The 11,416-nt window shown below is 45.3% G+C and overlaps 1 long non-coding RNA gene across 1 annotated transcript; it reads right to left on the reverse strand.

Annotated features, from left to right (window-relative positions):
- Positions 1 to 988: 988 nt before the first annotated feature.
- Positions 989 to 11,108, reverse strand: LOC137324142 (uncharacterized). The gene is made up of 3 exons (XR_010963536.1): positions 10,989 to 11,108; positions 6,204 to 6,450; positions 989 to 1,383 (listed from the first exon to the last, which is right to left on the reverse strand). It is a non-coding gene; the product is annotated as an uncharacterized lncRNA (long non-coding RNA).
- Between the last annotated feature and the right edge of the window lie 308 nt (positions 11,109 to 11,416).

The following is an 11,416-nucleotide window of genomic DNA, read 5'->3' on the forward strand; positions in this document are numbered from 1 at the left end:
CGATGGTTCCGAACATTTATGTGGTTCTTCACAAGCAATGCAGACACACACATGTACTGGTGTGAGAAGCTGAGGAAATGTGAATGATATAAAGTCTAAGAAACACTTTTGAATGCAGAACCAATACTTCAATCTGTTGGGCCATCCTTAATTCTCCACTATTGAGCGCATACTTTTACGTTACTGCTGCTCAGTCAGACCTTCAAAATAATAACGAAAGTCTCCTATTCAGTGGAAAATGTGGACTTTTTCCTTTTGATTAAAAATGACTCCGTTTTCACCTCAGACTGTGCACAGTGGCTTGTGGCTGTAGCCTGTCCGACATGGGTAGCTTTAATCAAACGATGAAAGTTCAGGAGCGAATTCAAATGGGAGATTACTATTTAGAACTCAGCGTTAGTAACGTAAAACACCAAAAGAACGGGACACAGCTCCAGGCACACTCCTAATTTCAGGCACAGCCTGTCTGTCACTTGCCCAGATTGCAGCCAACCCACACCCTAACCCTTCCACACCTTCTTGCCCTCAAGTCCTCACGGTTGAAAGGAGCCTGGGTCCAAATGATGAATGAGCCCCTCCTGGCACCTCACTGACTTTCCCAAAGCCTACAGCGACCATACATTGGCCAAATTTAGTGCCCAACAAGCCCTCTGCCCTATCCAGCCCCTGTCAAGGAATGACCTCGGCCAAAAGTACAGAACGGTATCTATCTGATAGTAAAATGTTACCTGTAATACCCCATGTATTCTGTATTGACACATGACGTGAGAATGGAGGTAGACTTTGTACAACTCAATAAAATATGAATAAATGTGTAGATCATTTTTACAGATGTTACAAGATGGAGAATGTACACATACTGACAGCTGGAAAGCAGCTTCTATACTCAAAAGGATCATTGATCTCCTACTTAAAGAGAATTTGCTTTTAGCTGTTACAACATACCCTCTGAGTAGAACAGTATAATTTTTATTACAATAATAGCTTCAATAAGGAATAACTTCAAGGCACATATATAAAAAAACAATCAAGCCAAAACATTTAAAGTATGTAAAGCTTTAGCAAGATTGTTTTGATGTCTACTCCCACCGTGGTTACAAGATTTACTGGACTCATAATTGCCAACGATCCTCAAATGAAGAGAGCATGTTCCGCCTCAGATCTTCTTTTATTACATTTTCTTTTTATGGGCTTTTGCCTCCACACAGGTGGGGGCCAGATCCTGAAACAAATCTGGAATCACTTTTCCTTTTCCTCCTTATTTCCCTTCATTGTTGTTTTCAGTTATTTTTTTGCTCCCCCCTTTTTTAGGAGTCTGTGCCTGATGCATAGTTTACTGGTTGAACAGGCAGGCAGCCACCAACAGTGGTAAACACTGCAAATCTGAAATAAAAACGGAAAATACTGGAAACACACACCACACCCGTCAGCATCTATAAACAGCGACAACAACTTGTATTTTGTAGCGACTTTAAAGTAGCAAAATGTCCCAAGGTGCTGCGCAGGAGCATTATAAGACAAAATAGCTCTGGTTAGACCCCATCTGGAGTACTGCATTCAGTTCTGGGCACCGCACCACAGGAAGGATGTATTGGCCTCAGAACGGGCGCAGCGCAGATTCATCACAATGATACCGGGGCTAAAATGGTTAGAAAAGGTTACATAGACTAGGTTTGTGTTTTTTTTAATCGTTCATGGGAGGTGGGCGTCACTGGCAAGGCCAGCATTTATTGCCCATCCCTAATTGCCCTTGAGAAGGTGGTGGTGAGCCGCCTTCTTGAACCGCTGCAGTCCGTGTGGTGACGGTTCTCCCACAGTGCTGTTAGGAAGGGAGTTCCAGGATTTTGACCCAGCGACAATGAAGGAACGGCGATATATTTCCAAGTCGGGATGGTGTGTGACTTGGAGGGGAACGTGCAGGTGGTGTTGTTCCCATGCGCCTGCTGCCCTTGTCCTTCTAGGTGGTAGAGGTCGCGGGTTTGGGAGGTGCTGTCGAAGAAGCCTTGGCGAGTTGCTGCAGTGCATCCTGTGGATGGTACACACTGCAGCCACAGTGCGCCGGTGGTGAAGGGAGTGAATGTTTAGGGTGGTGGATGGGGTGCCCATCAAGCGGGCTGCTTTGTCCTGGATGGTGTCGAGTGTTTTGAATGTTGGAGCTGCACTCATCCAGACAAGTGGAAAGTATTCCATCACACTCCTGACTTGTGCCTTGTAGATGGTGGAAAGGCTTTGGGGAGTCAGGAGGTGAGTCACTTGCCGCAGAATACCCAGCCTCTGACCTGCTCTTCTAGCCACAATATTTATGTGGCTGGTCCAGTTAAGTTTCTGGTCAATGGTGACCCCAAGGGTGTTGATGGTGGGGGATTTGGCAATGGTAAAACCGTTGAATGTCATGGGGTGGTGGTTAGACTCTCTCTTGTTGGAGATGGTCATTGCCTGGTACTTGTTCCCTTGAATATCAAAGATTATGGGGTGATCTAATTGAGGTGTTTTAGATGATTAAAGGATTTGATAGGATAGATAGAGAAAAATTATTTTGTCTGATGACAGAGTTCAGAAAAGGGGGGCATTAGCTTAAAATTAGAGCTAGGCCATTCATCAGAAAGCACTTCTTCACACAAAGGGTAGTGGAAACCTAGAACTCTCTTCCCCCAAAAAGGTGCTGAGGCAGTGGGTCAATTGAAAATTTCAACACTGAGATTGATAGATTTTTGTTAGGCAAGGGTATTAAAGGTTACGGAGCCATGGCGGGTAGATGGAGTTAACACACAGATCAGCCATGATCTAATTGAATGGCGAAACAGGCTCGAGGGGCTGAATGGCCTACTCCTGTTCCTATGTTCCTAAAATTTGGACACTGAGCCAAAGAAGGCAATATTAGGACTGGTGACCAAAAGTTTGGTCAAAGAGATAGATTTTAAGGAGCATCTTAAAAAAGGAGAGGGAGGTTGAGCGGCGGAGAGGTTTAGGGAGGGAATTCCAGCGCTTAGGGCCTAGGCAGCTGAAGGCACAGCTGCCAATGGTGGGACAAAGGAAATTGGGGATGCACAGAGGCCAGAATTGAAGAAACGCAGAGATCTGGGAGGGTTGTAGGGCTAGAGGAGATTACAGAGATAGGAAGGGGCGAGGTCATGGAAGGATTTGAACACAAGGATAAGGATTTTAAATTCGAGGGGTTGCTGGGCCGAGAGCCAGTGTAGGTCGGCGAGCACAGATGTGAATGGGGCTTGGTGCGAAAAAAGGAAGGTCATCATTTCCAGTGTAGAACCTTCATCAAAGCCCTGCCGATGGTACTTTTTGTAACTAACCGCTAGGAGGTGACTCACCACTCAACTTAATTGTACTCCAACAGCTAACGCTAGCAAGCTTAGAGTATGGGGAATCACTCCCCGTCACAGAATAGTGATTTAGCCACACACAATGCCATTGACCTAGCCTGTTTGTGATCACTTTCTCATCAATACTCCTCATTCCAGTCGTTACTTGGGCTGTGACCTTACTTTAAAAATTAATTATCGCTTAGAATGTCAGTAGGTCCATGGCAATGACTGTCTCCCTGGACTAACTGATTTTGTATGTCTTTTAGCTGACATGCTATGATGCTGAATCAAACCCTACTATTACAGCAATAAAGCTACTCCAATGTCAGGAGTAGCATCATTACAGAGGAACATAGGAGCAGGAGTAGGCCATTCAGCCCTTCAAGCCTGTTCCGCCATTCAATTAGATCATGGATGATCTGTACCTTGACTCTATTTATCCACCTTAGCTCCACATCCCTTGATTACCTTGCCTAGCAAAAATATATATCTATCTCAGTCTTGAAAGCTCCGATGATCTTAGCATCTGCAGCCTTTTGGGGCAGAGAATTCTAGATTTCTAACACCCTTTGTGTGACAAAGTCCTTCCTGATTTCCCTCCTATATGGCCTAGCTCTAAATTTAAGATTATGTCCTCTCGTTCTTGATTCCCCCATCAGAGGAAATAATTTCTCTGTATCTACCTTATCAAATACTTTTCTCATTTTAAATTCCTCAATCAGATCACCCCTCAATCTTCTACACTCAATATTACTGTAATATTAAACCAGAGATACAAAAATAAACATCTAAAACACAATTTAAGCACTTTGATTCTGCTACTCTATTGTCTCTTTCTCTCTTTCCTATTTTTATCTTTAATCGTACATTTCACCACTTAATGTAACCTAGAATCATAGAATCATAGAAGTTTACAACATGGAAACAGGCCCTTCGGCCCAACATGTCCATGTCGCCCAGTTTATACCACTAAGCTAGTCCCAATTGCCTGCACTTGGCCCATATCCCTCTATACCCATCTTACCCATGTAACTGTCCAATTGCTTTTTAAAAGACAAAATTGTACCCGCCTCTACTACTGCCTCTGGCAGCTCGTTCCAGACACTCACCACCCTTTGAGTGAAAAAATTGCCCCTCTTGACCCTTTTGTATCTCTCCCCTCTCACCTTAAATCTATGTCCCCTCGTTATAGACTCCCCCACCTTTGGGAAAAGATTTTGACTATCTACCTTATCTATGCCCCTCATTATTTTATAGACTTCTATAAGATCACCCCTAAACCTCCTACTCTCCAGGGAAAAAAGTCTCAGTCTATCCAACCTCTCCCTATAAGTCAAACCATCAAGTCCCGGTAGCATCCTAGCAAATCTTTTCTGCACTCTTTCTAGTTTAATAATATCCTTTCTATAATAGGGTGACCAGAACTGTACACAGTATTCCAAGTGTGGCCTTACTAATGTCTTGTACAACTTCAACAAGACATCCCAACTCCTGTATTCAATGTTCTGACCAATGAAACCAAGCATGCTGAATGCCTTCTTCACCACCCTATCCACCTGTGACTCCACTTTCAAGGAGCTATGAACCTGTACTCCTAGATCTCTTTGTTCTATAACTCTCCCCAACGCCCTACCATTAACGGAGTAGGTCCTGGCCCGATTCGATCTACCAAAATGCATCACCTCACATTTATCTAAATTAAACTCCATCTGCCATTCATCGGCCCACTGGCCCAATTTATCAAGATCCCGTTGCAATCCTAGATAACCTTCTTCACTGTCCACAATGCCACCAATCTTGGTGTCATCTGCAAACTTACTAACCATGCCTCCTAAATTCTCATCCAAATCATTAATATAAATAACAAATAACAGCGGACCCAGCACCGATCCCTGAGGCACACCGCTGGTCACAGGCCTCCAGTTTGAAAAACCCTCTACACCCACCCTCTGTCTTCTGTCGTCAATCCAATTTTGTATCCAATTGGCTACCTCACCTTGGATCCCGTGAGATTTAACCTTATGTAACAACCTACCATGCGGTACCTTGTCAAAGGCTTTGCTAAAGTCCATGTAGACCACGTCTACTGCACAGCCCTCATCTATCTTCTTGGTTACCCCTTCAAAAAACTCAATCAAATTCGTGAGACATGATTTTCCCCTCACAAATGCTGACTGTTCCTAATCAGTCCCTGCCTCTCCAAATGCCTGTAGATCCTGTCTCTCAGAATACCCTCTAACAACTTACCCACCACAGATGTCAGGCTCACCGGTCTGTAGTTCCCAGGCTTTTCCCTGCTGCCCTTCTTAAACTAAGGCACAACATTTGCTACCCTCCAATCTTCAGGCACCTCACCTGTAGTTGTCGATGATTCAAATATCTCTGCTAGGGGACCCGCAATTTCCTCCCTAACCTCCCATAACGTCCTGGGATACATTTCATCAGGTCCCGGAGATTTATCTACCTTGATGCGCGTTAAGACTTCCAGCACCTCCCTCTCTGTAATATGTACACTCCTCAAGACATCACTATTTATTTCCCCAAGTTCCCTAACATCCATGCCTTTCTCAACCGTAAATACCGATGTGAAATGTTCATTTAGGATCTCACCCATCTCTTGTGGTTCCGCACATAGATGACCTTGTTGATCCTTAAGAGGCCCTACTCTCTCCCTAGTTACTCTTTTGCCCTTTATGTATTTGTAGCAGCTCCTTGGATTCACCAAAGCAATCTCATGTCCCCTTTTTTCCCATTCTGATTTCTCTCTTAACTCTACTCCGGCAATCTCTATACTCTTCAACGGATCCACTTGATTCCAAATCTAATCTATATTTTTTCATACCGTATTTCTCTTAAAAAAACTATCGTTAAAACTCTACTTACCTTGTTTCCTCTTTCTTTTGACGCTCACTGTTCATTTTGGAAGGTGAGAGCAACTTTTGTTGAAAAGAAAACAAGGAAGATAAATTTAATTTAAAAGTGAATGGAGGGAAAAGCGCAGGCCCACGAATTGTGTTCACGCCCGAGTTCCTGAAATCTGCTTCCAAAGTGTGAAACTTTGCCCCCGGGATCAGATGAGATGAAAATTTATCCCGGAATTTTCTATCGGCTAAAAACTGTTCTTTAAATTCTGAATGAAGATCAAAAGAGTGATGAGTGAGTGACTCCGTCAATCCTTAACATATTTTTACATGCTACATACTTGTTGGCAGTCCACAGAGGAATTTCATGCCTGGATGAGTAAGCTCAGCAATAGCACACTAAGGGTTAACGCTTTATTCTGATGTGGCCACATATTTCTTGTAGTCAGTGAGTCTCCAGAGTTAAATAAATACAGCATCAGGCATTGGAAATTATTCCTGCAGTTCCCAGATCATATATATATACCACATATATATATATATATATATATATATGTGGTATTTATTGTTACAGGTTGTGAAGAGACACATGTTCCAGTAGGTAGTCACCTTATGGTTATTGCAAACAGGAAATGGGTTACACATTTTTTTTACTGAAAAAAAACAACCCAAATGTTGCTTTAATTCCCCTACAATATTTTCCATCATACATAAAATCGTAAAATGTGCCATAAAACACTACAGAATTAGCCTGCTCATACCATAGCCGAGTTAACAAGCAGCTTCTCGTGGGCCCATTACTGAATTCACCCCAATCTGGTTCTACTGACCTTGTGCGGTATAGCCATGAACAAACAGTAGGTCCCATCCATGTACAACAGCAGTTTATTTTCAGGCATGATATTGCCCAACAAGGAAGGAGGCATTGCTGGACTTCGTTCTGGAGAATGAGGCGGGCCAAGTGGAGCAAGTGTCAGTGGGGGAACACTTAGGGAACAGCGATCACAGTATCATAAGGTTTAGAATAGCTATGGAAAAGGACATGGACCACTCTAAAGTAAAAATACTCAATTGGAGGAGGGCCAATTTCAGTGGGATGAGAACAGATCTGACCCAGGTAAATTGGAATCAAAGTTTGGCAGGCAAAACTGTAATTGAACAATGGGCAGCCTTTAAGGAGGAGATGGTTCAGGTACAGTGTAGGTACATTCCCATGAGGGAGAAAGGTAGGGCAATTAAAGCCAGAGCTCCCTGGATGACGAGATAGAGAGTAAGATGAAGCATAAGAAAGGGGCGTATGACCGATGTCAGGTTGATGACAGAAGTGAGAACCAGTTCAGAGGGGAAGTGAAAATGGAAACAAGAGGGGCAAAGAGAAAACATGAGAATAGACTGGTGGCAAACATAAAAGGGAATCCAAAAGTCTTCTATAGGCATGTAAAGAGTAAACAGGTAGTATGAGGAGGGGTAGGGCCGTTGAGAGACCAAAAAGGAGATCTACTCATGGAGGAAGAGGGCATGGCTGAGGTACCAAATGAATACTTTGCAACTGTCTTTACCAAGGAAGAAGATGCTGCCAGAGTCTCAGTAAAGGAAGATGTAGTTGACATACAAGATGGGCTAAAAATTGATAAAGAGGAGATACAAGAAAGGATAGCTGTACTTAAAGTAGATAAGTCAAAAAAGGGTGTAAGGATAAACCCAGCAACAACAGGCCAGTCAGTTTAACCTCAGTGGTGGGGAAACTTAGAAACGATAATCCAGGACAGAATTAACAGTCACTTGGACACGTGTGGATTGATTAGGGAAAGCCAGCAAGGATTTGTTAAAGGCAAATCATGTTTAACTAACCTGATAGAGTTTTTTGATGAGGTAACAGAAAGAGTTGATGAGGGCGATGCAGTTGATGTGGTGTATATGGACTTTGAAAAGGCGTTTGATAAAGTGCTGCATAATAGGCTTGTCATCAAGATTGAAGCCCATGGAATAAAGGGGGCAGTAGCAGCATGGATATAAAATTGGCTAAGTAACAGAAAGTAGAGAGTAGTGGTGAACAGTTGTTTTTCGGACTGGAGGGAGGCAGACAGTGGTGTTCCCCAGGGGTTGGTACTAGGACCACTGCTTTTTTTGATATATATTAATGACTTGGATTTGGGTGTACAGGGCACAATTTCCAAATTTGCAGATGACACAAAACTTGGAAGTGAGGAGGATAGTGATAGACTTCAAGAGGATATAGACAGGCTGGTGAAATGGACAGCCACGTGGCAGATGAAATTTAACGCAGAAAAATGCGAAGTGATACATTTCAGTGGGAAGAACGAGGAGAGGCAATATAAACTAGAGGGCACAACTCTAAAAGGGGTACAGGAACAGCAGAGATCTGGGGGCATCTGCACACAAATCATTGAAGGCGGCAGGGCAGGTTGAGAAAGCGGTTAAGAAAGCATAAAGGATCCTGAGATTTATAAATAGAGGCATAGAGTGCAAAAGTACGGAAGTCATGATGAACCTTTATAAAACACTGGTTTGACCACAGCTGGAGTATTGTGTCCAGTTCTGGCACCGCACTTTAGGAAGGATGTGAAGGCCTTAGAGAGGGTGCAGAAGAGATTTACTAAAATGATTCCATGGATGAGGGACTTTAGTTACGTGGAAAGACTGGAGAAGCTGGGGTTGTTCTCCTTGGAACAGAGAAGATTGAGAGGAGATTTGATAGAGGTATTTAAAACCATGAAGGATCTAGACAGAGTAGATAGAGAGAGATTGTTCCCATTGGCCGAAGGGTCAAGAACCAGAGGACATAGATTTAAGGTGATTGGCAAATGAACCAAAGGTGACATGAGGAAAAACTTTTTTACACAGCGAGTGGTTAGGATCTGGAATGCACTGCCCGAGGGAGTGATGGAGGCAGATTCAATCATGGCCTTCAAAAGGGAACTGGATAAGTAGTTGAAAGGGAAAAATTTGCAGGGCTATGGGGAAAGGATGAGGGAATGGGACTAGCTGGATTGCTCTTGCATAGAGCCGGCATGGACTTGACAGGTCGAATGGTCTCCTTCCGTGCTGTGACCTTTCTATGATTCTATTCTATGATTATAGTAGATGACATTAGAGAGATAAATGATTCAAATACTGGACAAATAAAATGTCACCATCTTAAGTTGGCACAGTAATTGGAATCCAAACTATCCGCTATGGTTCAAAACCCATTTCATTTAGGGTCACTTTACAACCACACTGTTGTTGCAGATATTTCTGTCATCAAGGATTTTGGGGCAAAATTTTAACTTCGATTGAGAAGGGAGCGGGGCGAGGGGGGTGGCGGGGGGAAGATTTTCAGGTGTGAAATCCAGAAGGTAAATTGGTGGGTTGCAATCACGACCTTACTGAGGCCAATAAATTTTACATCCGGGCTTCGCGCCCAGCAGCCGGCTTGAGTGACAGTCTGGCAGGCAGGAAGGCCTGTGGCAGCAGGCCACAGCCAGGGATTGGAGGGAGGGAGGGAGGTATCATGGGCCGGGGAGGAGATTGAAGGGCCAGAAAGGAGATGGGGGGCTAGGGGGGGAGAGCGGGGACCAGGCAGGAGATCAGGTGGCTGGGGAGGAGATCGGGGGGCCAGGGAGGAGATCGGGGGGGGTGGTGAGGGAGGAGTTAGGGGGGCCAGGGAGGGGATCGGGGGCCAGGAAGGAAATCCGGGGGCTAGGGAGGAGATTGGAGGGTGAGGGAGGAGATCGGGGGGCCGGGAAAGAGATTGGGGGCCGGGGAGGAGATCGGACGGACAGGAAGGAGATCAGGGGGTGAGGGAGGAGATTGGGGAACCAGGGAGGAGATCGGGGGGCTGGGGAGGACATCGGGGTGCAAGGGAGGAGATCAGGGAGGTGAGGGAGGAGATCGGGGGGCCAGGGAGGAGATTGGGGGCCCGGGGAGGAGATCGGGGGGGGCGGGAAGCAGATCGGGGGCTGGGAAAGAGATTGGGGGCCGGGGAGGAGATCGGATGGACAGGGAGGAGATCGGGGGGCCACGGAGGAGATCAGGGGCTGGGGAGGAGATCGAGGGACCCGGAAGAAAGTCGGGGGCCAGGGAGAAGATCGGGGGCTGGGGAGGAGATTAGGGGCTGGGAAGAAGGTCAGGGGGCCAGGGAGGAGATCGGGGGGCTGGGGAGGAGATTGGATGGGCCGGGACTTGGAGACCGGAGGTCACTGGAAATCGGGTGAAGAGTCGGAGGTAGGTGAGGGCCCACCATTGGCGGGGGTCGACGGGGGGGAGGGAAGCGGCCAATCGCAGGGTTCCTGTCAGCCAGGTGAGCTTGTTGGGCCTGGATGAAGCACTCCTGCTCCTCCGGGCCCACAAACGGTGCAATAAAGGTTCACCTCATGAATCCGACTCTCCTCGCCTGCTTTCATGAATGTGAATCGGAAACGATGGGAAACCCGAACAGGTAAATTTTAATTTACCAAAATGCAAAATATTAAGTCCCTCAAGTGTCTCAATGAGGTACTTTGCCCTTTTAAGTATTGGTCGGCTGGTTTTAAATGGGGGCGGGACTTCCTGGGTCTGTTGTGCACACACATAGAAATCTGCCTGGGTCATACCTAGAAGTGGAAGAGTTGGAGCCGGGAACCTCCCACCTGATCTTGGGGGTTAAAATGTACTCCCCACGGCTTGTATCCACCCACCCATATGGAAAGAGCTCCAGCTGTTATACCTGTAATATATTTTATATCTTGTTCCTTATTTTCTCTCCCTTTTAAGTTAATCCCTGTATCCAGACCAACCTTGCCAGTATAAAGATGAAATATCTAACCTATCCTGAGAGTATGTCCATCAATTCTGCTTTCAGGTCAGCCTGCCAAGAGTTCATCTGGAGTGACATGGAGAAGGAGCCAGATTTTTTTTCATTCTTCGTGGCCGAGACTGACATACTCACTCTGTAGGAGAGAGCCAGAGGGCAAAAGTCAGAGAAGACTGCATTATTCAGACTGGAATCTAACTTCACTTTCTCAGAATGCCCCAAAGTACTTGGCAACCAATGGATCATTTTGAAGTGTAGTAAGCATTGTTATGTAGGCAAACAGGGCAGACAAATTGTGCACAGCAAGGTCCTCGACACAGCAAATGAGAAAAATGAACAGTTAATCAGTTTTGGTGGTGTTGATTGAGAATTAAATGTTGGCCATGACACCTAGAGAACTAGATGCTCTTCTTCAATTACATCCTGAACAGGCAGACAGG

The sequence above is a fragment of the Heptranchias perlo genome, chromosome 1, assembly GCF_035084215.1.
Source record: "Heptranchias perlo isolate sHepPer1 chromosome 1, sHepPer1.hap1, whole genome shotgun sequence".
Lineage (NCBI taxonomy): Eukaryota > Metazoa > Chordata > Chondrichthyes > Hexanchiformes > Hexanchidae > Heptranchias > Heptranchias perlo.